Below are 15,305 nucleotides of genomic sequence, written 5' to 3' on the forward strand. Positions count from 1 at the left end.
TACTGTATCTTAGTCTATACTATTCTACTGTATCTTAGTCTATACTATTCTACTGTATCTTAGTCTATACTATTCTACTGTATCTTAGTCTATACTATTCTACTGTATCTTAGTCTATACTATTCTACTGTATCTTAGTCTATACTATTCTACTGTATCTTAGTCTATACTATTCTACTGTATCTTAGTCTATACTATTCTACTGTATCTTAGTCTATACTATTCTACTGTATCTTAGTCTATACTATACTGTATCTGTATCTTAGTCTATACTATTCTACTGTATCTTAGTTTATACTATTCTACTGTATCTTAGTCTATACTATTCTACTGTATCTTAGTCTATACTATTCTACTGTATCTTAGTCTATACTATTCTACTGTATCTTAGTCTATACTATTCTACTGTATCTTAGTCTATACTATTCTACTGTATCTTAGTCTATACTATTCTACTGTATCTTAGTCTATACTATTCTACTGTATCTTAGTCTATACTATTCTACTGTATCTTAGTCTATACTATTCTACTGTATCTTAGTCTATACTATTCTACTGTATCTTAGTCTATACTATTCTACTGTATCTTAGTCTATACTATTCTACTGTATCTTAGTCTATACTATTCTACTGTATCTTAGTCTATACTATTCTACTGTATCTTAGTCTATACTATTCTACTGTATCTTAGTCTATACTATTCTACTGTATCTTAGTCTATACTATTCTACTGTATCTTAGTCTATACTATTCTACTGTATCTTAGTCTATACTATTCTACTGTATCTTAGTCTATACTATTCTACTGTATCTTAGTCTATCTATTCTACTGTATCTTAGTCTATACTATTCTACTGTATCTTAGTCTATACTATTCTACTGTATCTTAGTCTATACTATTCTACTGTATCTTAGTCTATACTATTCTACTGTATCTTAGTCTATACTATTCTACTGTATCTTAGTCTATACTATTCTACTGTATCTTAGTCTATACTATTCTACTGTATCTTAGTCTATACTATTCTACTGTATCTTAGTCTATACTATTCTACTGTATCTTAGTCTATACTATTCTACTGTATCTTAGTCTATACTATTCTACTGTATCTTAGTCTATACTATTCTACTGTATCTTAGTCTATACTATTCTACTGTATCTTAGTCTATACTATTCTACTGTATCTTAGTCTATACTATTCTACTGTATCTTAGTCTATACTATTCTACTGTATCTTAGTCTATACTATTCTACTGTATCTTAGTCTATACTATTCTACTGTATCTTAGTCTATACTATTCTACTGTATCTTAGTCTATACTATTCTACTGTATCTTAGTCTATACTATTCTACTGTATCTTAGTCTATACTATTCTACTGTATCTTAGTCTATACTATTCTACTGTATCTTAGTCTATACTATTCTACTGTATCTTAGTCTATACTATTCTACTGTATCTTAGTCTATACTATTCTACTGTATCTTAGTCTATACTATTCTACTGTATCTTAGTCTATACTATTCTACTGTATCTTAGTCTATACTATTCTACTGTATCTTAGTCTATACTATTCTACTGTATCTTAGTCTATACTATTCTACTGTATCTTAGTCTATACTATTCTACTGTATCTTAGTCTATACTATTCTACTGTATCTTAGTCTATACTATTCTACTGTATCTTAGTCTATACTATTCTACTGTATCTTAGTCTATACTATTCTACTGTATCTTAGTCTATACTATTCTACTGTATCTTAGTCTATACTATTCTACTGTATCTTAGTCTATACTATTCTACTGTATCTTAGTCTATACTATTCTACTGTATCTTAGTCTATACTATTCTACTGTATCTTAGTCTATACTATTCTACTGTATCTTAGTCTATACTATTCTACTGTATCTTAGTCTATACTATTCTACTGTATCTTAGTCTATACTATTCTACTGTATCTTAGTCTATACTATTCTACTGTATCTTAGTCTATACTATTCTACTGTATCTTAGTCTATACTATTCTACTGTATCTTAGTCTATACTATTCTACTGTATCTTAGTCTATACTATTCTACTGTATCTTAGTCTATACTATTCTACTGTATCTTAGTCTATACTATTCTACTGTATCTTAGTCTATACTATTCTACTGTATCTTAGTCTATACTATTCTACTGTATCTTAGTCTATACTATTCTACTGTATCTTAGTCTATACTATTCTACTGTATCTTAGTCTATACTATTCTACTGTATCTTAGTCTATACTATTCTACTGTATCTTAGTCTATACTATTCTACTGTATCTTAGTCTATACTATTCTACTGTATCTTAGTCTATACTATTCTACTGTATCTTAGTCTATACTATTCTACTGTATCTTAGTCTATACTATTCTACTGTATCTTAGTCTATACTATTCTACTGTATCTTAGTCTATACTATTCTACTGTATCTTAGTCTATACTATTCTACTGTATCTTAGTCTATACTATTCTACTGTATCTTAGTCTATACTATTCTACTGTATCTTAGTCTATACTATTCTACTGTATCTTAGTCTATACTATTCTACTGTATCTTAGTCTATACTATTCTACTGTATCTTAGTCTATACTATTCTACTGTATCTTAGTCTATACTATTCTACTGTATCTTAGTCTATACTATTCTACTGTATCTTAGTCTATACTATTCTACTGTATCTTAGTCTATACTATTCTACTGTATCTTAGTCTATACTATTCTACTGTATCTTAGTCTATACTATTCTACTGTATCTTAGTCTATACTATTCTACTGTATCTTAGTCTATACTATTCTACTGTATCTTAGTCTATACTATTCTACTGTATCTTAGTCTATACTATTCTACTGTATCTTAGTCTATACTATTCTACTGTATCTTAGTCTATACTATTCTACTGTATCTTAGTCTATACTATTCTACTGTATCTTAGTCTATACTATTCTACTGTATCTTAGTCTATACTATTCTACTGTATCTTAGTCTATACTATTCTACTGTATCTTAGTCTATACTATTCTACTGTATCTTAGTCTATACTATTCTACTGTATCTTAGTCTATACTATTCTACTGTATCTTAGTCTATACTATTCTACTGTATCTTAGTCTATACTATTCTACTGTATCTTATTCTATACTATTCTACTGTATCTTAGTCTATACTATTCTACTGTATCTTATTCTATACTATTCTACTGTATCTTAGTCTATACTATTCTACTGTATCTTAGTCTATACTATTCTACTGTATCTTAGTCTATACTATTCTACTGTATCTTAGTCTATACTATTCTACTGTATCTTATTCTATACTATTCTACTGTATCTTATTCTATACTATTCTACTGTATCTTAGTCTATACTATTCTACTGTATCTTATTCTATACTATTCTACTGTATCTTATTCTATCCTATTCTACTGTATCTTAGTCTATACTATTCATATGTACATACTGTATTCTATACTATTCTACTGTATCTTATTCTATACTATTCTACTGTATCTTATTCTATACTATTCTACTGTATCTTATTCTATACTATTCTACTGTATCTTAGTCTATACTATTCTACTGTATCTTAGTCTATACTATTCTACTGTATCTTAGTCTATACTATTCTACTGTATCTTATTCTATACTATTCTACTGTATCTTAGTCTATACTATTCTACTGTATCTTAGTCTATACTATTCTACTGTATCTTAGTCTATACTATTCTACTGTATCTTAGTCTATACTATTCTACTGTATCTTAGTCTATACTATTCTACTGTATCTTAGTCTATACTATTCTACTGTATCTTATTCTATACTATTCTACTGTATCTTAGTCTATACTATTCTACTGTATCTTAGTCTATACTATTCTACTGTATCTTAGTCTATACTATTCTACTGTATCTTATTCTATACTATTCTACTGTATCTTATTCTATACTATTCTACTGTATCTTAGTCTATACTATTCTACTGTATCTTAGTCTATACTATTCTACTGTATCTTATTCTATACTATTCTACTGTATCTTATTCTATACTATTCTACTGTATCTTAGTCTATACTATTCTACTGTATCTTAGTCTATACTATTCTACTGTATCTTAGTCTATACTATTCACCTGTATCTTATTCTATACTATTCTACTGTATCTTAGTCTATACTATTCTACTGTATCTTAGTCTATACTATTCTACTGTATCTTAGTCTATACTATTCTACTGTATCTTATTCTATACTATTCTACTGTATCTTATTCTATACTATTCTACTGTATCTTAGTCTATACTATTCTACTGTATCTTAGTCTATACTATTCTACTGTATCTTAGTCTATACTATTCTACTGTATCTTAGTCTATACTATTCTACTGTATCTTATTCTATACTATTCTACTGTATCTTAGTCTATACTATTCTCCTGTATCTTATTCTATACTATTCTACTGTATCTTAGTCTATACTATTCTACTGTATCTTATTCTATACTATTCTACTGTATCTTATTCTATACTATTCTACTGTATCTTAGTCTATACTATTCTACTGTATCTTAGTCTATACTATTCTACTGTATCTTAGTCTATACTATTCTACTGTATCTTAGTCTATACTATTCTACTGTATCTTATTCTATACTATTCTACTGTATCTTAGTCTATACTATTCTACTGTATCTTATTCTATACTATTCTACTGTATCTTATTCTATCTATTCTACTATTCTACTACTGTATCTTAGTCTATACTATTCTACTGTATCTTAGTCTATACTATTCTACTGTATCTTATTCTATACTATTCTACTGTATCTTAGTCTATACTATTCTACTGTATCTTAGTCTATACTATTCTACTGTATCTTATTCTATACTATTCTACTGTATCTTAGTCTATACTATTCTACTGTATCTTAGTCTATACTATTCTACTGTATCTTATTCTATACTATTCTACTGTATCTTAGTCTATACTATTCTACTGTATCTTAGTCTATACTATTCTACTTATATCTATTATTCTATATAGTCTATTCTACTGTATCTTAGTCTATACTATTCTACTGTATCTTGTCTATACTATTCTACTGTATCTTATTCTATACTATTCTACTGTATCTTAGTCTATACTATTCTACTGTATCTTATTCTATACTATTCTACTGTATCTTAGTCTATACTATTCTACTGTATCTTAGTCTATACTATTCACCTGTATCTTATTCTATACTATTCTACTGTATCTTAGTCTATCCTATTCTACTGTATCTTAGTCTATACTATTCTACTGTATCTTAGTCTATACTATTCTACTGTATCTTAGTCTATACTATTCTACTGTATCTTATTCTATACTATTCTACTGTATCTTAGTCTATGCCGCTCTGACATCGCTCGTCCTCATATTTATATCGTCTTAATTCCATTCCTTCAGATGTGTGTGTATTGGGTCGTTGTTGTGAAACTCTTAGCCATTACTTGTTGGATATGACTGTACTGTCAGAGTTAGAAGCACAAAGGGTCTGGCTACGCCCGGGATGTAACATCTGGTAAACACGTGTTTGTGACCAATAACATTGGATTTGTATGAAAGTCTGTCTGAAACGTTTTTAAACGTAATTTGCTGTGTAAAGCTCAGCCAATAGGCTACACTGATGTACACACACATGCAAGCACGCACACACGACACACACACCAGATGTGGACAACCAGATGTCTACGGTCTAAAGTCTGACTCTCGCCGGTGCAGACGGGTCTAGAGGATCATATTGATCACAAGACACCAGGCGGGTCTATAAGACACCAGGCGGGTCTACAGAATCATATTGATCATAAGACACCAGGCGGGTCTATAAGACACCAGGCGGGTCTATAAGACACCAGGCGGGTCTACAGAATCATATTGATCATAAGACACCAGGCGGGTCTATAAGACACCAGGCGGGTCTATAAGACACCAGGCGGGTCTACAGAATCATATTGATCATAAGACACCAGGCGGGTCTATAAGACACCAGGCGGGTCTAGAGAATCATATTGATCATAAGACACCAGGCGGGTCCAGAGAATCATATTGATCACAAGACACCAGGCGGGTCTAGAGAATCATATTGATCACAAGACACCAGGCGGGTCCAGAGAATCATATTGATCACAAGACACCAGGCGGGTCTAGAGAATCATATTGATCACAAGACACCAGGCGGGTCTAGAGAATCATATTGATCACAAGACACCAGGCGGGTCTAGAGAATCATATTGATCACAAGACACCAGGCGGGTCCAGAGAATCACATTGATCATATTGATCACAAGACACCAGGCGGGTCCAGAGAATCATATTGATCACAAGACACCAGGCGGGTCAGAGAATCATATTGATCACAAGACACCAGGCGGGTCTAGAGAATCATATTGATCACAAGACACCAGGCGGGTCTAGAGAATCATATTGATCACAAGACACCAGGCGGGTCCAGAGAATCATATTGATCACAAGACACCAGGCAGGTCCAGAGAATCATATTGATCACAAGACAAGCCTTGAGGTCCCCGTATCACGCACACACACACACAAACAACGCTGGGTATATTAGCTGGTTAGTACTGTCTCTGTGACGAGATGAAACAAGAAGGCTGAGAGGAGGGTGTGTGTGTGTGTGTGTGTGTGTGTGTGTGTGTGTGTGTGTGTGTGTGTGTGTGTGTGTGTGTGTGTGGATTGAGCCAGATAATTAGAGTGTGTCTATGAGTGCATGACTGGGGTGATAATTGTGTGTGTGTGTGTGTGTGTATTGAGCCAGATAATTAGAGTGTGTTTATGAGTGCATGACTGGGGTGATAATTGTGTGTGTGTGTGTGTGTGTGTGTGTGTGTGTGTGTGTGTGTGTGTGTGTGTGTGTGTGTGTGTGTGTGTGTGTGTGTGTGTGTGTGTGTGTGTGTGTGTGTGTGTGTGTGTGTGTGGTCTCTCTACGGAGAGGAATGTCAGCCTATTGCTCATCAGTGTTCATTAGAAATACCAGCCAGGGAACTCTATCCATCCATCCCCCTCCCTCCTCTCCCTCCCCTCCATCCTCCCTCCCTCCCTCCCCCTCCATCCATCCATCCATCCCTCCCCCCTCCCTCCCTCCTCTCCCTCCCCCTTTTCTATTAGAATAATCTCCCCTTTTCTTCCCCCTCATCCCTCTCACTTTACTTTTCCCCCTTCCTCCATCCCCCTCCTCTCCCTCTCCCCCCATCTCCCTCCATCTCCCCTCTCCCCTCCTCTCTCCTCCCCTCCTCTCCATCCCCCCCTCTCCACCTCCTCTCTCCTCCCCCTCCCCCTCTCCCCCTCTTCTCCAGCCCCCCCCTCTCTCCCCCTCTCTCCTCTCTCCCTCCCCCTCTCCTCTCCTCTCCCCCTCATCTCCCTCTCCCCACATCACCCTCTCCCACATCTCCGCCTCCTCTCCCCCAATCTCCCTCTCCCCCTCATCTCCCCCTCCCTCACATCTCCCTCTCCTCTCTCCTCCCCCTCTCTCTCCTCCCCTCCTCCCTCTCCTCTCAGTCTCCCCCCTCCTCTACCCCTCCTCTCTCCTCCGCCCCCTCTCCCCCTCCTCCCTCCCCCTCCTCTCCGTATCCCCCTCCTCTCTCCTCCCCCTCCCTCCTCTCTCTCTCCTAAACAAGGCTGTCTCTGTTTGTGGACATCATGTAACAGGGGCCCAGCGACCGGAAGAAATTAAGGTAGAATAGAGAGAGAGAAGATAAAAAGAGGAAAGAAGAGAGTGAAGTCCCTGCAGCACAGCATGCTGGGTAATCCAGCATACATACAAGGGTGTGTGTGTGTGTGTATACACTACATGACCAAAAGTATGTGGACATTTGCTCATCTAACATCTCATTCCAAAATCATGGGCTTTATTATGGAGTTGGTCCCCCCCTATAACAGCCTCCACTCTTCTGGGAAGTCTTTAATATGGAGGACTCTATAACAGCCTCCAGCCTCCAGTCTTCTGGGAAGGCTTTAATATGGAGGACTCTATAACAGCCTCCAGTCTTCTGGGAAGTCTTTAATATGGAGGACTCTATAACAGCCTCCAGTCTTCTGGGAAGGCTTTAATATGGAGGTCCCCCTATAACAGCCTCCAGTCTTCTGGGAAGGCTTTAATATGGAGTCGGTCCCCCTATAACAGCCTCCACTCTTCTGGGAAGGCTTTAATATGGAGGACTCTATAACAGCCTCCAGTCTTCTGGGAAGTCTTTAATATGGAGGACTCTATAACAGCCTCCAGTCTTCTGGGAAGTCTTTAATATGGAGGACTCTATAACAGCCTCCAGTCTTCTGGGAAGTCTTTAATATGGAGGACTCTATAACAGCCTCCAGTCTTCTGGGAAGTCTTTAATATGGAGGACTCTATAACAGCCTCCAGTCTTCTGGGAAGTCTTTAATATGGAGGACTCTATAACAGCCTCCAGTCTTCTGGGAAGTCTTTAATATGGAGGACTCTATAACAGCCTCCAGTCTTCTGGGAAGTCTTTAATATGGAGGACTCTATAACAGCCTCCAGTCTTCTGGGAAGTCTTTAATATGGAGGACTCTATAACAGCCTCCAGTCTTCTGGGAAGTCTTTAATATGGAGGACTCTATAACAGCCTCCAGTCTTCTGGGAAGGCTTTAATATGGAGGACTCTATAACAGCCTCCAGTCTTCTGGGAAGTCTTTAATATGGAGGACTCTATAACAGCCTCCAGTCTTCTGGGAAGTCTTTAATATGGAGGACTCTATAACAGCCTCCAGCCTCCAGTCTTCTGGGAAGTCTTTAATATGGAGGACTCTATAACAGCCTCCAGTCTTCTGGGAAGTCTTTAATATGGAGGACTCTATAACAGCCTCCAGTCTTCTGGGAAGTCTTTAATATGGAGGACTCTATAACAGCCTCCAGTCTTCTGGGAAGTCTTTAATATGGAGGACTCTATAACAGCCTCCAGTCTTCTGGGAAGTCTTTAATATGGAAGACTCTATAACAGCCTCCAGTCTTCTGGGAAGCCTTTAATATGGAGGTGGTCCCCCCCTTTGCTGAGATAACAGCCTCCAGTCTTCTGGGAAGGCTTAAATATGGAGGACTCTATAACAGCCTCCAGCCTCCAGTCTTCTGGGAAGCCTTTAATATGGAGGACTCTATAACAGCCTCCAGTCTTCAGGGAAGCCTTTAATATGGAGTTGGTCCCACCCTTTGCTGTGATAACAGCCTCCAGTCTTTCATTGTTTTTATGTGTCCTTTATTAAACTAGACAAGTCAGTTAAGAACAAATTCTTATTCACAATGACGGCCTACACCGGCCAAACCCGGACGACGCTGGGACAATAATTGTGCGCCAGCCCTGTGGGACTCCCAATCACGGCCGGTTGCGATACAGCCTGGAATTGTCCCGGGGTGTCTGTAGTAGTGACTGAGATGCAGAGCCTTAGACCGCTGCGCCACTCAGGAGCCCACTCTTCTGGGGAGGCTTTCCACTAGATGTTGGAACATTGTTGGGCGATTCGGCCTCCTGGCTCACAATCGGCGTTCCAATTCCTCCCAAAGGTGTTAGATTGGGTTGAGGTCAGGGCTCTGTGCAGGTCAGTCAAGTGATTCCACACCGATCTCGACAAACCATTTTTTGTACGGACATTGCTTTGTCATGTTGAAACAGGAAAGGGCCTTCCCCAAACTGTTGCCACACAGTTGGAAGCACAGAATCATCTAGAATGTCATTGTTATGCTGTAGAGTTAAGATTTCCCTTCACTGGAACTAAGGGGCCCGAACTATGAAAAAGAGACCGAGACCACTGTTCCTCCTCCACCAAACTTTACAGTTGGCACTACGCATTCGAGCAGGAAGTGTTATCCTGGCATCCGCTAAACCCAGATTTGTCCATTTTAGGTAGAAGTGTTTTAGGGGTGGTGAGGGTGAGTTTAGGTAGAAGTGTTTTAGGGGTGGTGAGGGTGAGTTTAGGTAGAAGTGTTTTTTTTAGGGTGGTGAGGGCATATGGGTGTAGGTATGAAGTGTTTTGGGGTGTGTGTGAGTTTGTGTGTGTTTTAGGGTGTGGTGAGGTGTGTTTATGTGTTTTGTGTGTGTGTGTTTAGGTGTGTTTTATGTGGTGTGGGTCAGTTTAGGTAGTGTGTTTTAGGTGTGTGTGTGTGTGTTTAGGTGTGTGTTTTGGGTGTATATGTGTGGGTGAGTTTAGGTAGAAGTGTTTTGGGTGGTGAGGGTCAGTATATGTGTGTTTTGTGTGTGTGTGTATCCAGGTCATATGGGTGTGTGTATGTATGCCTGCAGCGCTGTGGTGTGTGTGTTGTCCAGGTCATCCAGTGTTTTGTGTCAGGTGTTTGTAGTTTAGGTAGAAGTGTTTTAGGGGTGGTCCTGTGGGTAGAAGTGTTTTAGTTGGTGACATGTCCTTGTAGGGTGTGTGTGGTCCTCTGTAGGTGTGTTTTATGGTGTGTGTAGTTAGTAGATGTGTTTCTCCAGTGTGTGTAGAACATGGTCAGCCTGTAGTAAGTGTGTTGTGTGGTCCTCTCCTACCTTCAGGTAGAACATGGTCCTCTGTAGTAGTAGAACATGGTCCTCTGTAGTTAGTAGAACATGGTCCTCTGTAGTTAGGTAGAACATGGTCCTCTGTAGTTAGTAGAACATGGTCCTCTGTAGTTAGTAGAACATGGTCCTCTCCACAGTTAGTAGAACATGGTCCTCTGTGTCAGTTAGTAGAACATGGTCCTCTGTAGTTAGTAGAACATGGTCCTCTGTAGTTAGTAGAACATGGTCCTCTGTAGTTAGTAGAACATGGTCCTCTGTGTAGTTAGTAGAACATGGTCCTCTGTGTGTTAGTAGAACATGGTCCTCTGTAGTTAGTAGAACATGGTCCTCTGTGTAGTTAGTAGAACATGGTCCTCTGTAGTTAGTAGAACATGGTCCTCTGTAGTTAGTAGAACATGGTCCTCTGTAGTCCTCTTAGTAGAACATGGTCCTCTGTAGTTCAGTGTAGTTAGTAAACACACATGGTCCTCTGTACAGTTAGTAGAACATGGTCCTCTGTAGTTCAGTTAGTAGAACATGGTCCTCTGTAGTTAGTAGAACATGGTCCTCTGTAGTTCAGTTAGTAGAACATGGTCCTCTGTAGTTAGTAGAACATGGTCCTCTGTAGTTAGTAGAACATGGTCCTCTGTAGTTAGTAGAACATGGTCCTCTGTAGTTAGTAGAACATGGTCCTCTGTAGTTAGTAGAACATGGTCCTCTGTAGTTAGTAGAACATGGTCCTCTGTAGTTAGTAGAACATGGTCCTCTGTAGTTAGTAGAACATGGTCCTCTGTAGTTAGTAGAACATGGTCCTCTGTAGTTAGTAGAACATGGTCCTCTGTAGTTAGTAGAACATGGTCCTCTGTAGTTAGTAGAACATGGTCCTCTGTAGTTAGTAGAACATGGTCCTCTGTAGTTAGTAGAACATGGTCCTCTGTAGTTAGTAGAACATGGTCCTCTGTAGTTAGTAGAACATGGTCCTCTGTAGTTAGTAGAACATGGTCCTCTGTAGTTAGTAGAACATGGTCCTCTGTAGTTAGTAGAACATGGTCCTCTGTAGTTAGTAGAACATGGTCCTCTGTAGTTAGTAGAACATGGTCCTCACAGTTAGTAGAACATGGTCCTCTGTAGTTAGTAGAACATGGTCCTCTGTAGTTAGTAGAACATGGTCCTCTGTAGTTAGTAGAACATGGTCCTCTGTAGTTAGTAGAACATGGTCCTCTGTAGTTAGTAGAACATGGTCCTCTGTAGTTAGTAGAACATGGTCCTCTGTAGTTAGTAGAACATGGTCCTCTGTACCCAGGACAGAGGGCTCCATTTCCGCTGGGGTCAACCATACCAGAAACGTATGCTGATGCTATGCATTATGATGCATGATTATTATAAGTCACTTTGAATAAAAACGTCTGTTAAATGGCATTTATTATTATATTAATACACACATTAATACACACAATAATACACACATTAATACACACAATAATACACACAATAATACACACATTAATACACACAATAATACACACATTAATACACACAATAATACACACATTAATACACACATTAATACACACATTAATACACACATTAATACACACATTAATACACACAATAATACACACATTAATACACACACCATAATACACACAATAATACACACATTAATACACACAATAATACACACAATAATACACACATTAATACACACATTAATACACACAATTACATACACACAATAATACACAATAATAACACACACCTTAATACACACAATAATACACACATTAATACACGCAATAATACACACCTTAATACACACACACAATAATATACACATTAATACACACAATAATACACACAATAATACACACCTTAATACACACATTAATACACACAATAATACACACATTAATACACACAATAACACACACAATAATACACACCTTAATACACACACACACACAATAATATACACATTAATACACACAATAATACACACAATAATACACACATTAATACACACAATAATACACACATTAATACACACATTAATACACACAATAATACACACAATAATACACACATTAATACACACAATAATACACACAATAATACACACATTAATACACACAATAATACACACAATAATACACACATTAATACACACAATAATACACACATAATAATACACACAATAATACACACAATAATACACACAATAATACACACATTAATACACACAATAATACACACAATAATACACACATTAATACACACAATAATACACACATTAATACACACATTAATACACACAATAATACACACACACAATAATACACACAATAATACACACAATAATACACACATTAATACACACAATAATACACACAATAATACACACATTAATACACACAATAATACACACAATAATACACACATTAATACACACATTAATACACACATTAATACACACATTAATACACACAATAATACACACATTAATACACACAATAATACACACATAATAATACACAATAATACACACAATAATACACACATTAATACACACAATAATACACACAATAATACACACATTAATACACACAATAATACACACATTAATACACACAATAATACACACAATAATACACGCATTAATACACACACACACACACACACCTAAAATACACACACACATTAATACACACACACCATAATACACACACACCATAATACACACACACCATAATACACACACACCATAATACACACACACAATAATATACACACACAATAATACACACACACCTTAATACACACACCTAAAATACACACACACAATAATACACACACACATTAATACACACACCTAAAATACACACACACACACCTTAATACACACACCTAAAATACACACACACACACCTTAATACACACACCTAAAATACACACACACAATAATACACACACCTAAAATACACACCCACAATAATACACACACCTTTATACATAAACACACACAGACAGTCAAACACACAGACACAGTGGAGGCACATGACAGTGGTTTGACTGGAGGAGAGAGCAGGGTCACGCGAATGAGAGCTGTGTGGACGTCATTCTCACACACACACACACACACACACACACACACACACACACACACACACACACACACACACACACACACACACACACACACACACACACACACACACACACACACTGGTCTAGAGTCAGGCTGAGATGCTGGCTGAGATGCTGATTGGTCTAGAGTCAGGCTGAGTTGCTGATTGGTCTAGAGTCAGGCTGAGTTGCTGATTGGTCTAGAGTCAGGCTGAGATGCTGAATGAGTCAGGCTGAGATGCTGATTGGTCTAGAGTCAGGCTGAGATGCTGATTGGTCTAGAGTCAGGCTGAGATGCTGATTGGTCTAGAGTCAGGCTGAGATGCTGGCTGAGTCAGGCTGACATGTGAGTAGTACGTGACAGCTTTGCACACTCTTGGCATTCTCTCAACCAGCTTCACCCGGAATGCTTTTCCAACAGTCTTGAAGGAGTTCCCACATATGCGGAGCACTTGTTGGCTGCTTTTCCTTCACTCTGCGGTCCAGCTCATCCCAATTGGGTTGAGGTTGGGTGATTGTGGAGGCCAGGTAATCTGATGCAGCACTCCATCACTCTCCTTCTTGGTCAAATAGCCCTTAGACCGCCTGGAGGTGTGTTGGGTCATTGTCCGGTTGAAAAACAAATGATTGTCCCACTAAGCGCAAACCACCGACAGTGTCACCAGCAAAGCACCATCACACCACCTCCTCCTCCATGCTTCACGGTGGGAACCACACATGCAGAGATCATCCGTTCACCTAGTCTGCATCTCACAAAGACACACCGGTTGGAAACAAAAATCTAAAATTTGGACTCATCAGACCAAAGGACAGATTTCCACCAGTCTAATGTCCATTGCTCGTGTTTCTTGGCCCAAGCCAGTCTCTTCTTATTATTGTTGTCCTTTAGTAGTGGTTTCTTTGCAGCAATTCGACCATGAAGTCCTGATTCACACAGTCTCCTCTGAACAGTTGATGTTGAGATGTGTCTATTACTTGAACTCTGAAGCATTTATTTGGGCTGCAATTTCTGAGGCTGATAAGTCTAACTTAGCAGCAGAAGTAACTCTGGGTCTTCCTTTCCTGTGGCGGTCCTCATGAGAGCCAGTTTCATCACAGCGCTTGATGGTTTGTAAGACTGCACTTGAAGAAAGTTCTTGAAATGTTCCGTATTGACTGACCTTCTTGTCTTAAGGTAATGATGGACTGTTGTATTGACTGACCTTCCTGTCTTAAGGTAATGATGGACTGTTGTATTGACTGACCTTCCTGTCTTAAGGTAATGATGGACTGTTGTATTGACTGACCTTCCTGTCTTAAGGTAATGATGGACTGTTGTATTGACTGACCTTCCTGTCTTAAGGTAATGATGGACTGTTGTATTGACTGACCTTCCTGTCTTAAGGTAATGATGGACTGTTGTATTGACTGACCTTCCTGTCTTAAGGTAATGAACTGTTGATGACTGACCTTCCTGTCTTAAGGTAATGATGGACTGTTGTATTGACTGACCTTCCTGTCTTAAGGTAATGATGGACTGTTGTTGTAATGATGGACTGTTGTATTGACTGACCTTCCTGTCTAAGGTAATGATGGACTGTTGTAATGACCTTCCTGTCTGGTAATGATGGACTGTTGT

This window comes from Oncorhynchus keta, unplaced genomic scaffold (assembly GCF_023373465.1).
Source record: "Oncorhynchus keta strain PuntledgeMale-10-30-2019 unplaced genomic scaffold, Oket_V2 Un_scaffold_14265_pilon_pilon, whole genome shotgun sequence".
NCBI lineage: Eukaryota > Metazoa > Chordata > Actinopteri > Salmoniformes > Salmonidae > Oncorhynchus > Oncorhynchus keta.